Source organism: Triticum aestivum, chromosome 3A (genome assembly GCF_018294505.1).
Source record: "Triticum aestivum cultivar Chinese Spring chromosome 3A, IWGSC CS RefSeq v2.1, whole genome shotgun sequence".
NCBI classification, from domain to species: domain Eukaryota; kingdom Viridiplantae; phylum Streptophyta; class Magnoliopsida; order Poales; family Poaceae; genus Triticum; species Triticum aestivum.
Genome location: NC_057800.1, coordinates 16,193,659 through 16,212,290, shown reverse-complemented (window position 1 = coordinate 16,212,290; position 18,632 = coordinate 16,193,659).

The following is an 18,632-nucleotide window of genomic DNA, read 5'->3' as shown; positions in this document are numbered from 1 at the left end:
CCCATGCCCGCCTTCCCCTGACCCCCAGGGCATCCCCTGCTCGTGCTGGCCGCCCTCTGCCTCACGCCCGCTCGTCCACACCGAGTGTTGCTGCTGCCGCTGCTTGTCGAAGCTACTGCTGCCTGCGCCTGCAGCCGTCCAGGCTGCCCTGCTGCTCCCTGGTCCCGCTCTCCTCTACTACTAACTGCTGCTGCATTTCAGTGACTGAGATTTTCTTGCCCTGTGTGTCCATTTCAGTGACTGAGATTTTCTTCTAATTTAGTTAGTTAGTCTAATTAGTTAGTTTAGTTTAGGCACTAGTTTAGTTAGTTAGTCTAATTAGTTAGTTAGTTAGTTAGTCTAATTAGTTTTTTAGTTAATTAGTTAGTTTAGGCTCCTTGTTAGGGACTAGTTTAATTAGTTAGTCTAATTAGTTAGTTTAGTTTAGGCACTAGTTTTGTTGCCCTGTGTGTCCATTTCAGTGACTGCGATTTTCCTCTAGTTCCCAGGAGAAAAGAATTTGTAAATGCACCATTTACATGATTAAATGGCCTCGTCCTCTGCTCTGCTGCTTACCCAAATACATGTGCATGGGGTAGTGGTACCTTGAGCAGCGGAGTGTCAAAGGCTTCTTGTATTTTTCTGCTGTGTATTTCTACATATGCTCCTTTCCTTTAAACCTCCTCTACTGCTTGCTGAAATAGTGATTAAGGAGTTATGTCAGTTTTGTTTTGTAACTAAAAGACCAAAGTGTGTTACTCACCTGGGATCTTAACTGTTAATTTTGTAATATTCCTTATATTGAAATCGAACATGATGGTGCTACTTGATATTTTTGAGACATGGCTTCTCCCATGACTAAATCAGCAACAAGGGGAGTTGATTCCATTTCTTGGTTTCTGTAAGAATTTAATGGACCTGGGCCTAGTTAAGTATAGGCTTGCGCTTGTGGTTGAATGCTACCGTTGTCCTAGCCATGTATTTTCAGAATTGAGCTAAAGATTTGGGGGGTAGTATTTCTGATTTTAGAGCACCTTTGCTGGTTGAATGCTACTGTTGTCCTAGCAAATTCGGGTACTCCATATGTCCTATTTTCAGCAAAGGTCATGCTGAAATTTTCCGTGAATTTTAGCATGACTTTGCTAAAAATAGGACATATGGGGTACTTGCGACTAATGCATGGGCCGGGGTATCTTAGTACTTAATTAAGTAGGATCAACTGCCTCAGTGTCAACCTAGCTAGGGTGCCTCGGCATCGATAAACCCCAAATGATGAAAACTTAACTTAGCATTTAGGGTGCCTCAGCGTCGACACACCCTAAATTATAAAACCTTGGCTTTTAGGGTGCCTCGGTGTCGATAAAAACCTAAATGATGAAAGCTTAGGCTTTTAGGGTGCCTCGGCATTGAGAAACCCTAAATGATAAAAGCTTAGCTTTTAGGATGCCTCGGTGTCGACAAACCCTAAATGATGAGACCATGATCTTGTTCCTTGATAATAACCAACTTTTTGACCAAACTTTTTTCCTATTTAGAGCGAAATATGGCCCACAACGATGAGGCCGGCGGTTCGGGCAAGCAATTCTGGGAGCTGTCCCAGGAGATGGAGGAAGAACCTCACCGCTATGAGGACGCCGCGGAAGACACTGATCCTGACTACACAACCCCTAGTGGTGTCGGGGATGACACCACTGATGGTGCCGCCGAGGATGCCACCACTGATGATGGCAGCGCACGCACAGAAGGCAGCCAACCGAAGAGGCAACGGAAGGACCGGCGCCCGAACGTGCTCCGCACCGTCAAGGAGGCATTTACTCAAGTGAACTCCGACGGGCCTCCAACGGCGCCCAAAGAATTAGTCAAGGGGTACTCACTTGAAGGAAATATGCCCTAGAGGCAATAATAAAGTTATTATTTATTTCCTTATATCATGATAAATGTTTATTATTCATGCTAGAATTGTATTAACCGGAAACGCAATACATGTGTGAATACATAGACAAACAGAATGTCACTAGTATGCCTCTACTCGACTAGCTCATTAATCAAAGATGGTTAAGTTTCCTAACCATAGACATGAGTTGTCATTTGATTAATGGGATCACATCATTGGGATAATGACGTGATTGACTTGACCCATTCCGTTAGCATAGCACTTGATCGTTTAGTTTGTTTCTATTGCTTTCTTCATGACTTATACATGTTCCTATGACTATGAGATTATGCAACTCACGTTTACCGGAGGAACACTTTGTGTGCTACCAAACGTCACAATGTAACTGGGTGATTATAAAGGTGTTCTATAGGTGTCTCCGAAGGTACTTGTTGGGTTGGCGTATTTCGAGATTAGGATTTGTCACTCTGATTGTCGGAGAGGTATCTCTGGGCCCTCTCGGTAATGCACATCACTTAAGCCTTGCAAGCATTGCAACTAATGAGTTAGTTGCGGGATGATGTATTACAGAACGAGTAAAGAGACTTGCCGATAACGAGATTAAACTAGGTATTGAGATACCGACGATCGAATCTCGGGCAAGTAACATACCGATGACAAAGGGAACAACGCATGTTGGTATGCGTTCTGACCGATAAAGATCTTCGTAGAATATGTAGGAACCAATATGAGCATCCAGGTTTCGCTATTGGTTATTGACCGGAGACGTGTCTCGGTCATGTCTACATAGTTCTCGAACCCGTAGGGTCCGCGCGCTTAACGCTATGCTGATAGTTATATTATGAGTTTTATGTTTTGATGTACCGAAGGTTGTTCGGAGTCCCGGATGTGATCACGGACATGACGAGGAGTCTCGAAATGGTCGAGACATGAAGATTGATATATTGGAAGCCTATGTTTGGATATCGGAAGTGTTTTGGGTGAAATCGGGATTTTACCGGAGTACCGGGAGGTTACCGGAACCCCCCGGGGGCTTAATGGGCCTACATGGGCCTTAGTGGAAAAGGAGGGAAGCTAAGGAAGTGTGGGGCGCCCCCCCAAGGCCCAAACCGAATTGGTTTAGGGCAAGGGGGCCGGCCCCCTCTTTCCTTCTTCCCCCTCCCAAGTCCTAATCCAACTAGGAAAGGGGGGGAGTCCTCCTCCCGGTGGGAGTAGGACTCCTCCTGGCGCACCTATGCCCTGGCCGGCCGCACCCCCTTGCTCCTTTATATACAGGGGCAGGGGGCACCCTAGAGACACAACATTAGATCATTGATCTCTTAGCCGTGTGTGGTGCCCCCCTCCACTATAGTCCACCTCGATAATACTGTAGCAGTGCTTAGGCGAAGCCCTGCGTCGGTAGAACATCAACATCGTCACCACGCCGTCGTGCTGACGAAACTCTCCCTCAACACTCAGCTGGATCGGTGTTCGAGGGACGTCATCGGGCTGAATGTGTGCTGAACTCGGAGGTGCCGTACGTTCGGTACTTGATCGGTCGAATCGTGAAGACGTACGACTACATCAACCGCGTTGTGCTAACACTTCCGCTTTCGGTCTACGAGGGTACGTGGACAACAGTCTCCCCTCTCGTTGCTATGCATCACCATGATCTTGCGTGTGCGTAGGAATTTTTTTGAAATTACTACGTTCCCTAACAGTGGCATCCGAGCCAGGTTTTATGCGTAGATGTCATATGCACGAGTAGAACACAAGTGAGTTGTGGGCGGTATAAGTCATACTGCTTACCAGCATGTCATACTTTGGTTTGATGGTATTGTTGGATGAAGCGACCTGGACTGACATTACGCGTATGCTTACGCGAGACTGGTTCTACCGACGTGCTTTGCACACAGGTAGCTGGCGGGTGTCAGTTTCTCCAACTTTAGTTGAAACGAGTGTGTCTACGCCCGGTCCTTGCGAAGGTTAAAACAGCATCAACTTGACAAACTATCGTTGTGGTTTTAATGCATAGGTAAGAACGGTTCTTGCTAAGCCCGTAGGAGCCACGTAAAACTTGCAACAACAAAGTAGAGGACGTCTAACTTGTTTTTGCAGGGCATGTTGTGATGTGATATGGTCAAGACATGATGCTAAATTTTATTGTATGAGATGATCATGTTTTGTAACCGAAGTTATCGGCAACTAGCAGGAGCCATATGGTTGTCACTTTATTGTATGCAATGCAATCGCCCTGTAATACTTTACTTTATCACTAAGCGGTATCAATGGTCGTGTAAGCATAAGATTGGAGAGACGGCAACGATGCTACGATGGAGATCAAGGTGTCGCGCCGGTGACGATGTTGATCATGACAGTGCTTCGGAGATGGAGATCACAAGCACAAGATGATGATGGCCATATCATATCACTTATATTGACTGCATGTGATGTTTATCTTTTATGCATCTTATCTTGCTTTGATTAACGGTAGCGATGATCCCTCACTAAATTATCAAAGTATAAGTGTTCTCCCTGAGTATGCACCATTGCCAAAGTTCTTCGTGCTGAGACACCACGTGATGATCGGGTGTGATAGGCTCTACGTTCAAATACAACGGGTGCCAAACAGTTGCACACGCGGAATACTCATGTTAAACTTGACGAGCCTAGCTATAACAGATATGGCCTCGGAACACGGAGACCAAAAGGTCGAGCATGAATCATATAGTAGATATGATCAACATAGTGATGTTCACCATTGAAACTACTCCATCTCACGTGATGATCAGACATGGTTTAGTTGATATGGATCACGTGATCACTTAAAAGATTAGAGGGATGTCTGTCTAAGTGGGAGTTCTTAAGTAATATGATTAATTGAACTTTAATTTATCATGAACTTAGTACCTGATAGTATCTTGCTTGTCTATGTTGATTGTAGATAGATGGCCCGTGTTGTTGTTCCGTTGAATTTTAATGCGTTCCTTGAGAAAGCAAAGTTGAAAGATGATGGTAGCAATTACACGGACTGGGTCCGTAACTTGAGGATTATCCTCATTGCTGCACATAAACATTACGTCCTGGAAGCACCGCTGAGTACCAGGCCTGCTGCTGATGCAACTGACGACGCTAAGAACGTCTGGCAGAGCAAAGCTGATGACTACTCAATAGTTCAGTGTGCCATGCTTTACGGCTTAGAACCGGGACTTCAACGATGTTTTGAACGTCATGGAGCATATGAGATGTTCCAGGAGTTGAAGTTAATATTTCACGCAAATTCCCGGATTGAGAGATATGAAGTCTCCAATAAGTTCTATTGCTACAAGATGGAGGAGAATAGTTCTATCAGTGAACATATACACAGAATTTCTGGGTACCATAATCACTTGACTCAACTGGGAGTTAATCTTCCGGTTAATAGTGTCATTGACAGAGTTCTTCAATCACTGCCACCAAGCTACAAGTGCTTCGTGATGAACTATAATATGCAAGGGATGAATAAAACAATTCCCGAGCTCTTCGCAATGCTAAAGGCTGCGGAGGTAGAAATCAAGAAGGAGCATCAAGTGTTGATGGTCAACAAGACCACTAGTTTCAAGAAAAGGGGCAAAGGGAAGAAGAAGGGGAACTTCAAGAAGAACAGCAAGCAAGTTGCTGCTCAAGAGAAGAGACCCAAGTCTGGACCTAAGCCTAAAACTGAGTGCTTCTACTGCAAGCAAACTGGTCACTGGAAGCGGAACTGCCCCAAGTATTTGGCGGATAAGAAGGATGGCAAGGTGAACAAAGGTATATGTGATATACATGTTATTGATGTGTACCTTACTAATGCTCGCAGTAGCACCTGGGTATTTGATACTGGTTCTATTGCTAATATTTGCAACTCGAAACAGGGGCTATGGATTAAGCAAAGATTGGCTAAGGACGAGGTGACAATGCGCGTGGGAAATGGTTCCAAAGTCGATGTGATCGCGGTCAGCATGCTACCTCTACATCTATCTTCAGGATTAGTATTAGACCTAAATAATTGTTATTTGGTGCCAGCGTTGAGCATGAACATTATATCTAGATCTTGTTTGATGCGAGACGGTTATTCATTTAAGTCAGAGAATAATGGTTGTTCTATTTATATGAGTAATATCTTTTATGGTCATGCACCCATGAAGAGTGGTCTATTCTTATTGAATCTCGATAGTAGTGACACGCATATTCGTAATGTTGAAGCCAAAAGATGCAGAGTTGATAATGATAGTGCAACTTATTTTCGGCACCGCCGTTTAGGTCATATCGGTGTAAAGCGCATGAAGAAACTCCATACTGATGGACTTTTGGAACCACTTGATTATGAATCACTTCGTACTTGCGAACCGTGCCTCATGGGCAAGATGACTAAAATGCCGTTCTCCGGAACAGATGTCTGTGGTCCGATGAATGTTGAGGCTCGTGGCGGATATCGTTATTTTCTCACCTTCACAGATGATTTAAGCAGATATGGATATATCTACTTAAGAAGCATAAGTCTGAAACATTTGAAAAAGTTCAAAGAATTTCAGAGTGAAGTTGAAAATCATCGTAACAAGAAAATAAAGTTTCTACGATCTGATCATGGAGGAGAATATTTGAGTTACGAGTTTGGTCTACATTTGAAACAATGCGAAATAGTTTCGCAACTCACGCCACCCAGAACACCACAGCGTAATGGTGTGTCCGAACGTCGTAATCGTACTTTACTAGATATGGTGCGATCTATGATGTCTCTTACAGATTTACCGCTATAGTTTTTGGGTTATGCTTTAGAGACGTCCGCATTCACGTTAAATAGGGCACCATAGAAATCCGTTGAGACGACGCCTTATGAACTATGGTTTGGCAAGAAACCAAAGTTGTCGTTTCTAAAAGTTTGGGGCCACGATGCTTATGTGAAAAAGCTTCAACCTGATAAGCTCGAACCCAAATCAGAGAAATGTGTCTTCATAGGATACCCAAAGGAAACTGTTGGGTACACCTTCTATCACAGATCCGAAGGCAAGACTTTTGTTGCTAAATTTGGAGTTTTTCTAGAGAAGGAGTTTCTCTCGAAAGAAGTGAGTGGGAGGAAAATAGAACTTGATGAGGTAACTGTACCTGCTCCCTTATTGGAAAGTAGTTCATCACAAAAAACGGTTTCTGTGACACCTACACCAATTAGTGAGGAAGTTAATGATAATGATCATGAAACTTTAGATCAAGTTGCTACTGAACCTCTTAGGTTAACCAGAGTAAGATCTGCACCAGAGTGGTATGGTAATCCTATTCTGGAAGTCATGCTACTAGACCATGATGAACCTACGAACTATGAAGAAGCGATGGTGAGCCCAGATTCCGCTAAATGGCTTGAGGCCATGAAATCTGAGATGGGATCCATGTATGAGAACAAAGTGTGGACTTTGGTTGACTTGCTTGTTGATCGGCAAACAATTGAGAATAAATGGATCTTCAAGAAGAAGACTGACGCTGACGGTAATGTTACTGTCTACAAAGCTCGACTTGTTGCAAAAGGTTTTCGACAAGTTCAAGGAGTTGACTACGATGAGACCTTCTCACCCGTAGCGATGCTTAAGTATGTCCGAATCATGTTAGCAATTGCCGCATTTTATGATTATGAAATATGGCAGATGGATGTCAAAACTACATTCTTGAATGGATTTCTGGAAGAAGAGTTGTATATGATGCAACCGGAAGGTTTTGTCGATCCAAAGGGAGCTAACAAAGTGTGCAAGCTCCAGCGATCCATTTATGGACTGGTGCAAGCCTCTCGGAGTTGGAATAAACGCTTTGATAGTGTGATCAAAGCATTTGGTTTTTGTTGGGGAACGTAGTAATTTCAAAATTTTCCTACGCACACGCAAGATCATGGTGATGCATAGCAACGAGAGGGGAGAGTGTTGTCTACGTACCCTTGTAGACCGAAGCGGAAGCGTTGACGCAACGTAGAGGAAGTAGTCGTACGTCTTCCCGATCCGACCGATCCAAGCACCGTTACTCCGGCACCTCCGAGTTCTTGGCACACGTTCAGCTCGATGACGATCCCTGGGCTCCGATCCAGCAAAGCATCGGGGAGGAGTTCCGTCAGCACGATGGCGTGGTGATGATCTTGATGTTCTACCGTCGCAGGGCTTCGCCTAAGCACTGCTACAATATGACCGAGGTGAAATATGGTGGAAGGGGGCACCGCACACGGCTAAGGAACGATCACAAAGATCAACTTGTGTGTCTATGGGGTGCCCCCTGCCCCCGTATATAAAGGAGTGGAGGAGGGGAGGGCCGGCCCTCTCTATGGCGCGCCCTAGGGGAGTCCTACTCCCACGGGGAGTAGGATTCCCCCTTTCCTAGTCCAACTAGGAGTCCTTCCATGTAGTAGGAGTAGGAAACAAGGAAGGGGCGCAGCCCCTCCCCCTAGTCCAATTCGGACTAGGCCTTGGGGGGGTGCGCGGCCTGCCCTAGGCAGCCCCTCTCTCTTTCTCGTATGGCCCAATAAGGCCCAATACTTCTCCCGGCGAATTCCCGTAACTCTCCGGTACTCCGAAAAATACCCGAATCACTCGGAACCTTTCCGAAGTCCGAATATAGTCGTCCAATATATCGATCTTTACATCTCGACCATTTCGAGACTCCTCGTCATGTCCCCGGTCTCATCTGGGACTCCGAACTCCTTCGGTACATCAAAACTCATAAACTCATAATATAACTTTCATCGAAACCTTAAGCGTGCGGACCCTACGGTTCGAGAACAATGTAGACATGACCGAGACACGTCTCCGGTCAATAAACAATAGCGGGACCTGGATGCCCATATTGACTCCTACATATTCTACGAAGATCTTTATCGGTCAGACCGCATAACAACATACGTTGTTCCCTTTGTCATCGGTATGTTACTTGCCTGAGATTCGATCGTCGATATCCAATACCTAGTTCAATCTTGTTACCGGCAAGTCTCTTTACTCGTTCCGTAATACATCATCCCGCAACTAACTCATTAGTTGCAATGCTTGCAAGGCTTAAGTGATGTGCATTACCGAGAGGGCCCAGAGATACCTCTCCGACATTCGGAGTGACAAATCCTAATCTCGAAATACGCCAACCCAACATGTACCTTTGGAGACACCTGTAGAGCTCCTTTATAATCACCCAGTTACGTTGTGACGTTTGGTAGCACACAAAGTGTTCCTCCGACAAACGGGAGTTGCATAATCTCATAGTCATAGGAACATGTATAAGTCATGAAGAAAGCAATAGCAACATACTAAACGATCGGGTGCTAAGCTAATGGAATGGGTCATGTCAATCAGATCATTCAACTAATGATGTGATCCCGTTAATCAAATAACAACTCTTTGTCCATGGTTAGGAAACATAACCATCTTTGATTAACGAGCTAGTCAAGTAGAGGCATACTAGTGACACTCTGTTTGTCTATGTATTCACACATGTATTATGTTTCCGGTTAATACAATTCTAGCATGAATAATAAACATTTATCATGATATAAGGAAATAAATAATAACTTTATTATTGCCTCTAGGGCATATTTCCTTCAGTCTCCCACTTGCACTAGAGTCAATAATCTAGATCACATCGCCATGTGATTTAACATCAATAGTTCACATCTTTATGTGATTGGTTCACATCTCCATGTGACTAACACCCAAAGGGTTTACTAGATTCAATAATCTAGTTCACATCGCTATGTGATTAAGACCCAAAAAGTGATCATGTTTTGCTTGTGAGAGAAGTTTAGTCAACGGGTCTGCCACATTCAGATCCGCATGTATTTTGCAAATTTCTATGTCAACAATGCTCTGCATGGAGCTACTCTAGCTAATTGCTCCCACTTTCAATATGTATCCAGATTGAGACTTAGAGTCATCTGGATCAGTGTCAAAGCTTGCATCGACGTAACCCTTTACGACGAACCTTTTGTCACCTCCGTAATCGAGAAACATATCCTTATTCCAGTAAGGATAATTTTGACCGCTGTCCATTGATCTACTCTTAGATCACTATTGTACTCCCTCTCTTAACACAGTGTATGGTATACAATAGATCTGGTACACAGCATGGCATACTTTATAGAACCTATGACTGAGGCATAGGGAATGACTTTCATTCTCTTTCTATCTTCTGCCGTGGTCGGGCTTTGAGTCTTACTCAACTTCACACCTTGTAACACAGGCAAGAAACTTTTTCTTTGACTGTTCCATTTTGAACTACTTCAAAATCTTGTCAAGGTATGTACTCATTGAAAAACTTATCAAGCGTCTTGATCTATCTCTATAGATCTTGATACTCAATATGTAAGCAGCTTTACCGAGGTCTTTCTTTGAAAAACTCCTTTCAAACACTCCTTTATGCTTTGCAGAATAATTCTACATTATTTCCGATCAACAATATGTCATACACATATACTTATCAGAAATGATGTAGTGCTCCCACTCACTTTCTTGTAAATACAGGCTTCACCGCAAGTCTGTATAAAACTATATGCTTTGATCAACTTATCAAAGCGTATATTCCAACTCCGAGATTCTTGCACCAGTCCATAGATGGATCGCTGGAGCTTGCATATTTAGTTAACACCTTTAGGATCGACAAAACCTTCTAGTTGCATCGTATACAACTCTTCTTTAGTAAATCCATTAAGGAATGCAGTTTTGTTTATCCATTTGCCAGATTTCATAAAATGCGGCAATTGCTAACATGATTCGGACAGACTTAAGCATAGATACGAGTGAGAAAATCTCATCGTAGTCAACACCTTGAACTTGTCGAAAACCTTTTGCGACAATTCTAGCTTTGTAGATAGTAACACTACTATCAGCGTCCGTCTTCCTCTTGAAGATCCATTTATTTTCTATGGCTTGCCGATCATCGGGCAAATCCATCAAAGTCCATACTTTGTTCTCATACATGGATCATATCTCAGATTTCATGGCCTCAAACCATTTCGCGGAATCTGGGCTCATCATCGCTTCCTCATAGTTCGCAAGTTCGTCATGGTCTAGTAACATGACTTCCAGAACAGGATTACCGTACCACTCTGGTGCGGATCTCACTCTGGTTTACCTACGAGATTTGGTAGTAACTTGATCTGAAGTTACATGATCATCATCATTAGCTTCCTCACTAATTGGTGTAGTAGTCACAGGAACAGATTTCTGTGATGAACTACTTTCCAATAAGGGAGCAGGTACAGTTACCTCATCAAGTTCTACTTTCCTCCCACTCACTTCTTTCGAGAGAAACTCCTTCTCTAGAAAAACTCCGAATTTAGCAACAAAAGTCTTGCCTTCGGATTTGTGATAGAAGGTGTACCCAACAGTCTCCTTTGGGTATCCTATGAAGACATATTTCTCCGATTTGGGTTTGAGCTTATTAGGATGAAACTTTTTCATATAAGCATCACAACCCCAAACTTTAAGAAACGACAACTTTGGTTTCTTGCCAAACCACAGTTCAGATTGTGTCATCTCAACGGACTTAGATGGTGCCCTATTTAACGTGAATGCAGCTGTCTCTAATGCATAACCCCAAAATGATAGTGGTAGATCGGTAAGAGACATCATAGATCGCACCATATCTAATAAAGTACGGTTATGACATTCGGACACACCATTATGCTGTGGTGTTCCAGGTGGCATGAGTTTGTGAAACTATTCCACATTGTTTTAATTGAAGACCAAACTCGTAACTCAAATATTTTACTTCTGCGATCATATCATAGAAACTTTCATTTTTGTTACGATGATTCTCCACTTCACTCTGAAATTCTTTGAACTTTTCAAATGTTTCAGACCTTTGTTTCATCAAGTAGATATACTCATATCTGCTCAAATCATCTGTGAAGATCAGAAAATAATGATACCTATCGCGAGCCTCAATATTCATCGGACCACATACATCAGTATGTATGATTTCCAACAAATCTGTTGCTCGCTCCATTGTTCCGAAGAACAGAGTCTTAGTCATCTTGCCCATGAGGCATGGTTCGCAAGCATCAACTGATTCATAATCAAGTGATTCCAAAAGCCCATCAGCATGGAGTTTCTTCATGCGCTTTACACCAATATGACCTAAACGGCAGTGCTACAAATAAGTTGCACTATCATTATTAACTTTGCATCTTTTGGTTTCAATATTATGATTATGTGTATCACTACGATCGAGATCCAACGAACTATTTTCATTGGGTGTGTAACCATATAAGGTTTTATTCATGTAAACAGAACAACAATTTATTCTCTTACTTAAATGAATAACCGTATTACAATAAACATGATCAAATCATATTCATGCTCAACGTAAACACCAAATAACACTTATTTAGGTTCAACACTAATCCCGAATTTATAGGGAGTGTGCGATGATGATCATATCAATCTTGGAACCACTTCCAACACACATCGTCACTTCACCCTTAACTAGTCTCTGTTTATTCTGCAACTCCCGTTTCGAGTTACTAATCTTAGCAACTGAACTAGTATCAAATACTGAGGGGTTGCTATAAACACTAGTAAAGTACACATCAATAACATGTATATCAAATATACTTATGTTCACTTTGCCATCCTTCTTATCTGCCAATCACTTGGGGTAGTTCCGCTTCCAGTGACCAGTCCCTTTGCAGTAGAAGCACTTAGTCTCAGGCTTAGGATCAGACTTGGGCTTCTTCACTTGAGCAGCAACTTGCTTGCTGTTCTTTTTGAAGTTCCCCTTCTTCCCTCTGCCCTTTTCTTGAAACTAGTGGTCTTGTCTACCATCAACACTTGATGTTTTTCTCGATTTCTACCTTCATCAATTTCCGCATTACGAAGAGCTTGGGAATCGTTTCCGTTATCCCTTGCATATCATAGTTCATCACGAAGTTCTACTAACTTGGTGATGGTGACTAGAGAATTCTGTCAATCACTATCTTATCTGGAAGATTAACTCCCACTTGATTCAAGCGATTGTAGTACTCAGACAATCTGGGCACATGCTCACTAGTTGAGCGATTCTCCTCCATCTTTTAGCTATAGAACTTGTTGGAGACTTCATATTTCTCAACTCGGGTATTTGCTTGAAATATTAACTTCAACTCCTGGAACATCTCATATGGTCCATGACGTTCAAAACGTCTTTGAAGTCCCGATTCTAAGCCATTAAGCATGGTGCACTAAACTATCAAGTAGTCATCATATTGAGCTAGCCAAACGTTCATAATGTCTGCATCTGCTCCTGCAATAGGTCTGTCACCTAGCGGTGCATCAAGGACATAATTCTTCTGTGCAGCAATGAGGATAAACCTCAGATCACGGATCCAATCCGCATCTTTGCTACTAACATCTTTCAACACAATTTTCTCTAGGAACATATCAAAATAAACACAGGGAAGCAACAACGCGAGCTATTGATCTACAACATGATTTGCAAAATACTACCAGGACTAAGTTCATGATAAATTTAAGTTCAATTTAATCATATTACTTAAGAACTCCCACTTAGATAGACATCCCTCTAATCCTCTAAGTGATCACGTGATCCAAATCAACTAAACCATGTCCGATCATCACGTGAGATGGAGTAGTTTCATTGGTGAACATCACTATGTTGATCATATCTACTATATGATTCACGCTCGACCTTTCGGTCTCCGTGTTCCGAGGCCATATCTGTATATGCTTGGCTCGTCAAGTATAACCTGAGTATTCCGCGTGTGCAACTGTTTTGCACCCGTTGTATTTGAACGTAGAGCCTATCACACCCGATCATCACGTGGTGTCTCAGCACGAAGAACTTTCGCAACGGTGCATACTCAGGGAGAACACTTCTTGATAATTAGTGAGAGATCATCTTAAAATGCTACCGTCAAACTAAGCAAAATAAGATGTATAAAAGATAAACATCATATGCAATCAAAATATGTGACATGATATGGCCATCATCATCTTGCGCCTTTGATCTCCATCTCCAAAGTACTGTCATGATCTCTATCGTCACCGGCATGACACCATGATCTCCATCATCTTGATCTATATCAATGTGTCGTCACACGGTCGTCTCGCCAACTATTGCTCTTGCAACTATTGCTATCGCATAGCGATAAAGTAAAGCAATTATTTGGCGCTTGCATCTTATGCAATAAAGAGACAACCATAAGGCTTTTGCCAGTTGCCGATAACTTTAACAAAACATGATCATCTCATACAACAACTTATATCTCATCACGTTTTGACCATATCACATCACAACATGCCCTGCAAAAACAAGTTAGACGTCCTCTACTTTGTTGTTGCAAGTTTTACGTGGCTGCTACGGGCTTAAGCAAGAACCAATCTTACCTACGCATCAAAACCACAACGATAGTTTGTCAAGTTGGTGCTGTTTTAACCTTCGCAAGGACCGGGCGTAGCCACACTCGGTTCAACTAAAGTTGGAGAAACTGACACCCGCCAGCCACCTGTGTGCAAAGCACGTCGGTAGAACCAGTCTCGCGTAAGCGTACGCGTAATGTCGGTCCGGGCCGCTTCATCCAACAATACCGCCGAACCAAAGTATGACATGCTGGTAAGCAGTATGACTTATATCGCCCACAACTCACTTGTGTTCTACTCGTGCATATAACATCAAACCATAAAAACCTAAGCTCGGATGCCACTGTTGGGGAACGTAGTAATTTCAAAATTTTCCTACGCACACGCAAGATCATGGTGATGCATAGCAACGAGAGGGGAGAGTGTTTTCTACGTACCCTCGTAGACCGAAGCGGAAGCGTTGACGCAACGTAGAGGAAGTAGTCGTACGTCTTCCCGATCCGACCGATCCAAGCACCGTTACTCCGGCACCTCCGAGTTCTTGGCACACGTTCAGCTCGATGACGATCCCTGGGCTCCGATCCAGCAAAGCATCGGGGAGGAGTTCCGTCAGCACGACGGCGTGGTGACGATCTTGATGTTCTACCGTCGCAGGGCTTCGCCTAAGCACTGCTACAATATGACCGAGGTGGAATATGGTGGAAGGGGCACCGCACATGGCTAAGGAACGATCACGAAGATCAACTTGTGTGTCTATGGGGTGCCCCCTGCCCCCGTATATAAAGGAGTGGAGGAGGGGAGGGCCGGCCCTCTCTATGGCGCGCCCTAGGGGAGTCCTACTCCCACCGGGAGTAGGATTCCCCCTTTCCTAGTCCAACTAGGAGTCCTTCCATGTAGTAGGAGTAGGAAACAAGGAAGGGGTGCAGCCCCTCCCCCTAGTCCAATTCGGACTAGGCCTTGGGGGGGCGCGCGGCCTGCCCTAGGCAGCCCCTCTCTCATTCTCGTATGGCCCAATAAGGCCCAATACTTCTCCCGGCGAATTCCCGTAACTCTCCGGTACTCCGAAAAATACCCGAATCACTCGGAACCTTTCCGAAGTCCGAATATAGTCGTCCAATATATCGATCTTTACGTCTCGACCATTTCGAGACTCCTCGTCATGTCCCCAATCTCATCCGGGACTCCGAACTCCTTCGGTACATCAAAACTCATAAACTCATAATATAACTGTCATCGAAACCTTAAGCGTGCGGACCCTACGGTTCGAGAACAATGTAGACATGACCGAGACACGTCTCCGGTCAATAACCAATAGCGGGACCTGGATGCCCATATTGGCTCCTACATATTCTACGAAGATCTTTATCGGTCAGACCGCATAACAACATACGTTGTTCCCTTTGTCATCGGTATGTTACTTGCCTGAGATTCGATCGTCGGTATCCAATACCTAGTTCAATCTTGTTACCGGCAAGTCTCTTTACTTGTTCCGTAATACATCATCCCGCAACTAACTCATTAGTTGCAATGCTTGCAAGGCTTAAGTGATGTGCATTACCGAGAGGGCCCAGAGATACCTCTCCGACATTCGGAGTGACAAATCCTAATCTCGAAATACGCCGACCCAACATGTACCTTTGGAGACACCTGTAGAGCTCCTTTATAATCACCCAGTTACGTTGTGACGTTTGGCAGCACACAAAGTGTTCCTCTGACAAACGGGAGTTGCATAATCTCATAGTTATAGGAACATGTATAAGTCATGAAGAAAGCAATAACAACATACTAAACGATGGGGTGCTAAGCTAATGGAATGGGTCATGTCAATCAGATCATTCAACTAATGATGTGATCCCATTAATCAAATAACAACTCTTTGTCCATGGTTAGGAAACATAACCATCTTTGATTAACTAGCTTGTCAAGTAGAGGCATACTAGTGACACTCTGTTTGTCTATGTATTCACACATGTATTATGTTTCCGGTTAATACAATTCTAGCATGAATAATAAACATTTATCATGATATAAGGAAATAAATAATAACTTTATTATTGCCTCTAGGGCATATTTCCTTCAGTTTTATACACACTTTTGGAGAATCCTGTATTTACAAGAAAGTGAGTGGGAGCTCTGTAGCATTTCTAATATTATATGTGGATGACATATTGTTGATTGGAAATGATATAGAATTTGTCGATAGCATAAAGGGATACTTGAATAAGAGTTTTTCAATGAAAGACCTCGGTGAAGCTGCTTATATATTGGGCATCAAGATCTATAGAGATAGATCAAGATGCTTAATTGGACTTTCACAAAGCACATACCTTGACAAAGTTTTGAAGAAGTTCAAAATGTATCAAGCAAAGAAAGGATTCTTGCCTGTGTTACTAGGTGTGAAGTTGAGTAAGACTCAATGCCCGACCATTGCAGAAGATAGAGAGAAAATGAAAGATGTTCCCTATGCTTCAGCCATAGGATCTATCATGTATGCAATGCTGTGTACCAGACCTGATGTGTGCCTTGCTATAAGTCTAGCAGGGAGGTACCAAAGTAATCCAGGAGTGGATCACCAGACAGCGGTCAAGAACATCCTGAAATACCTGAAAAGGACTAAGGATATGTTTCTCGTTTATGGAGGTGACAAAGAACTCATCGTAAACGGTTATGTTGATGCAAGCTTTGACACTAATCCGGACGATTCTAAATCGCAAACCGGATACGTGTTTACATTGAACGGTGGAGCTATTAGTTGGTGCGGTTCTAAACAAAGCGTCGTGGCGGGATTTACATGTGAAGCGGTGTACATAGCTACGTCGGAAGCAGCAAATGAAGGAGTCTGGATGAAGGAGTTCATATCCGATCTAGGTGTCATACCTAGTGCATCGGGTCCAATGAAAATCTTTTGTTACAATACTGGTGCAATTGTCTTGGCAAAGGAATCTAGATTTTACAAGAGAACCAAGCACATCAAGAGACGCTTCAATTCCATCCGAGATCTAGTCCAGGTGGGAGACATAGAAATTTGCAAGATACATACGGATCTGAATGTTGCAGACCCGCTGACTAAGCCTCTTCCACGAGCAAAACATGATCAGCACCAAGGCTCCATGGGTGCTAGAATCATTACTATGTAATCTAGATTATTGACTCTAGTGCAAGTGGGAGACTGAAGGAAATATGCCCTAGAGGCAATAATAAAGTTATTATTTATTTCCTTATATCATGATAAATGTTTATTATTCATGCTAGAATTGTATTAACCGAAAACATAATACATGTGTGAATACATAGACAAACAGAATATCACTAGTATGCCTCTACTTGACTAGCTCATTAATCAAAGATGGTTAAGTTTCCTAACCATAGACATGAGTTTTCATTTGATTAACGGGATCACATCATTGGGAGAATGATGTGATTGACTTGACCCATTCCGTTAGCATAGCACTTGATCGTTTAGTTTGTTGCTGTTGCTTTCTTCATGACTTATACATGTTCCTATGACTATGAGATTATGCAACTCCCGTTTACCGGAGGAACACTTTGTGTGCTACCAAAGTCACAACGTAACTGGGTGATTATAAAGGTGCTCTACAGGTGTCTCCGAAGGTACTTGTTGGGTTGGCGTATTTCGAGATTAGGATTTGTCACTCCGATTGTCGGAGAGGTATCTTTGGGCCCTCTCGGTAATGCACATCACTTAAGCCTTGCAAGCATTGCAATTAATGAGTTAGTTGCGGGATGATGTATTACAGAACGAGTAAAGAGATTTGCCGGTAACGAGATTGAACTAGGTATTGAGATACCGACAATCGAATCTCGGGCAAGTAACATACCGATGACAAAGGGAACAACGTATGTTGTTATGCGGTCTGACCGATAAAGATCTTCGTAGAATATGTAGGAACCAATAGTTCTCGAATCCGTAGGGTCCGCACGCTATTGGTTGTTGACCAGAGACGTGTCTCGGTCATGTCTACATAGTTCTCGAATCCGTAGGGTCCGCACGCTTAACGCTATGATGACAGTTATATTATGAGTTTTATGTTTTGATGTACCGAAGGTTGTTAGGAGTCGCGGATGTGATCACAGACATGACGAGGAGTCTCGAAATGGTCGAGACATGAAGATTGATATATTGGAAGCCTATGTTTGGATATCGGAAGTGTTTCGGGTGAAATCGGGAATTTACCGGAGTACCGGGAGGTTACCGGAACCCCCCGGGGGCTTAATGGGCCTACATGGGCCTTAGTGGAAAAGGAGGGAAGCTAAGGAAGTGTGGGGCGCACCCCCCAAGGCCCAAACCGAATTGGTTTAGGGCAAGGGGGCTGGCCCTCCTGGCGCGCCTATGCCCTAGCCGGCTGCACCCCCCCCCCTTGCTCCTTTATATACAGGGGCAGGGGCACCCTAGAGACACAACATTAGATCATTGATCTCTTAGCTGT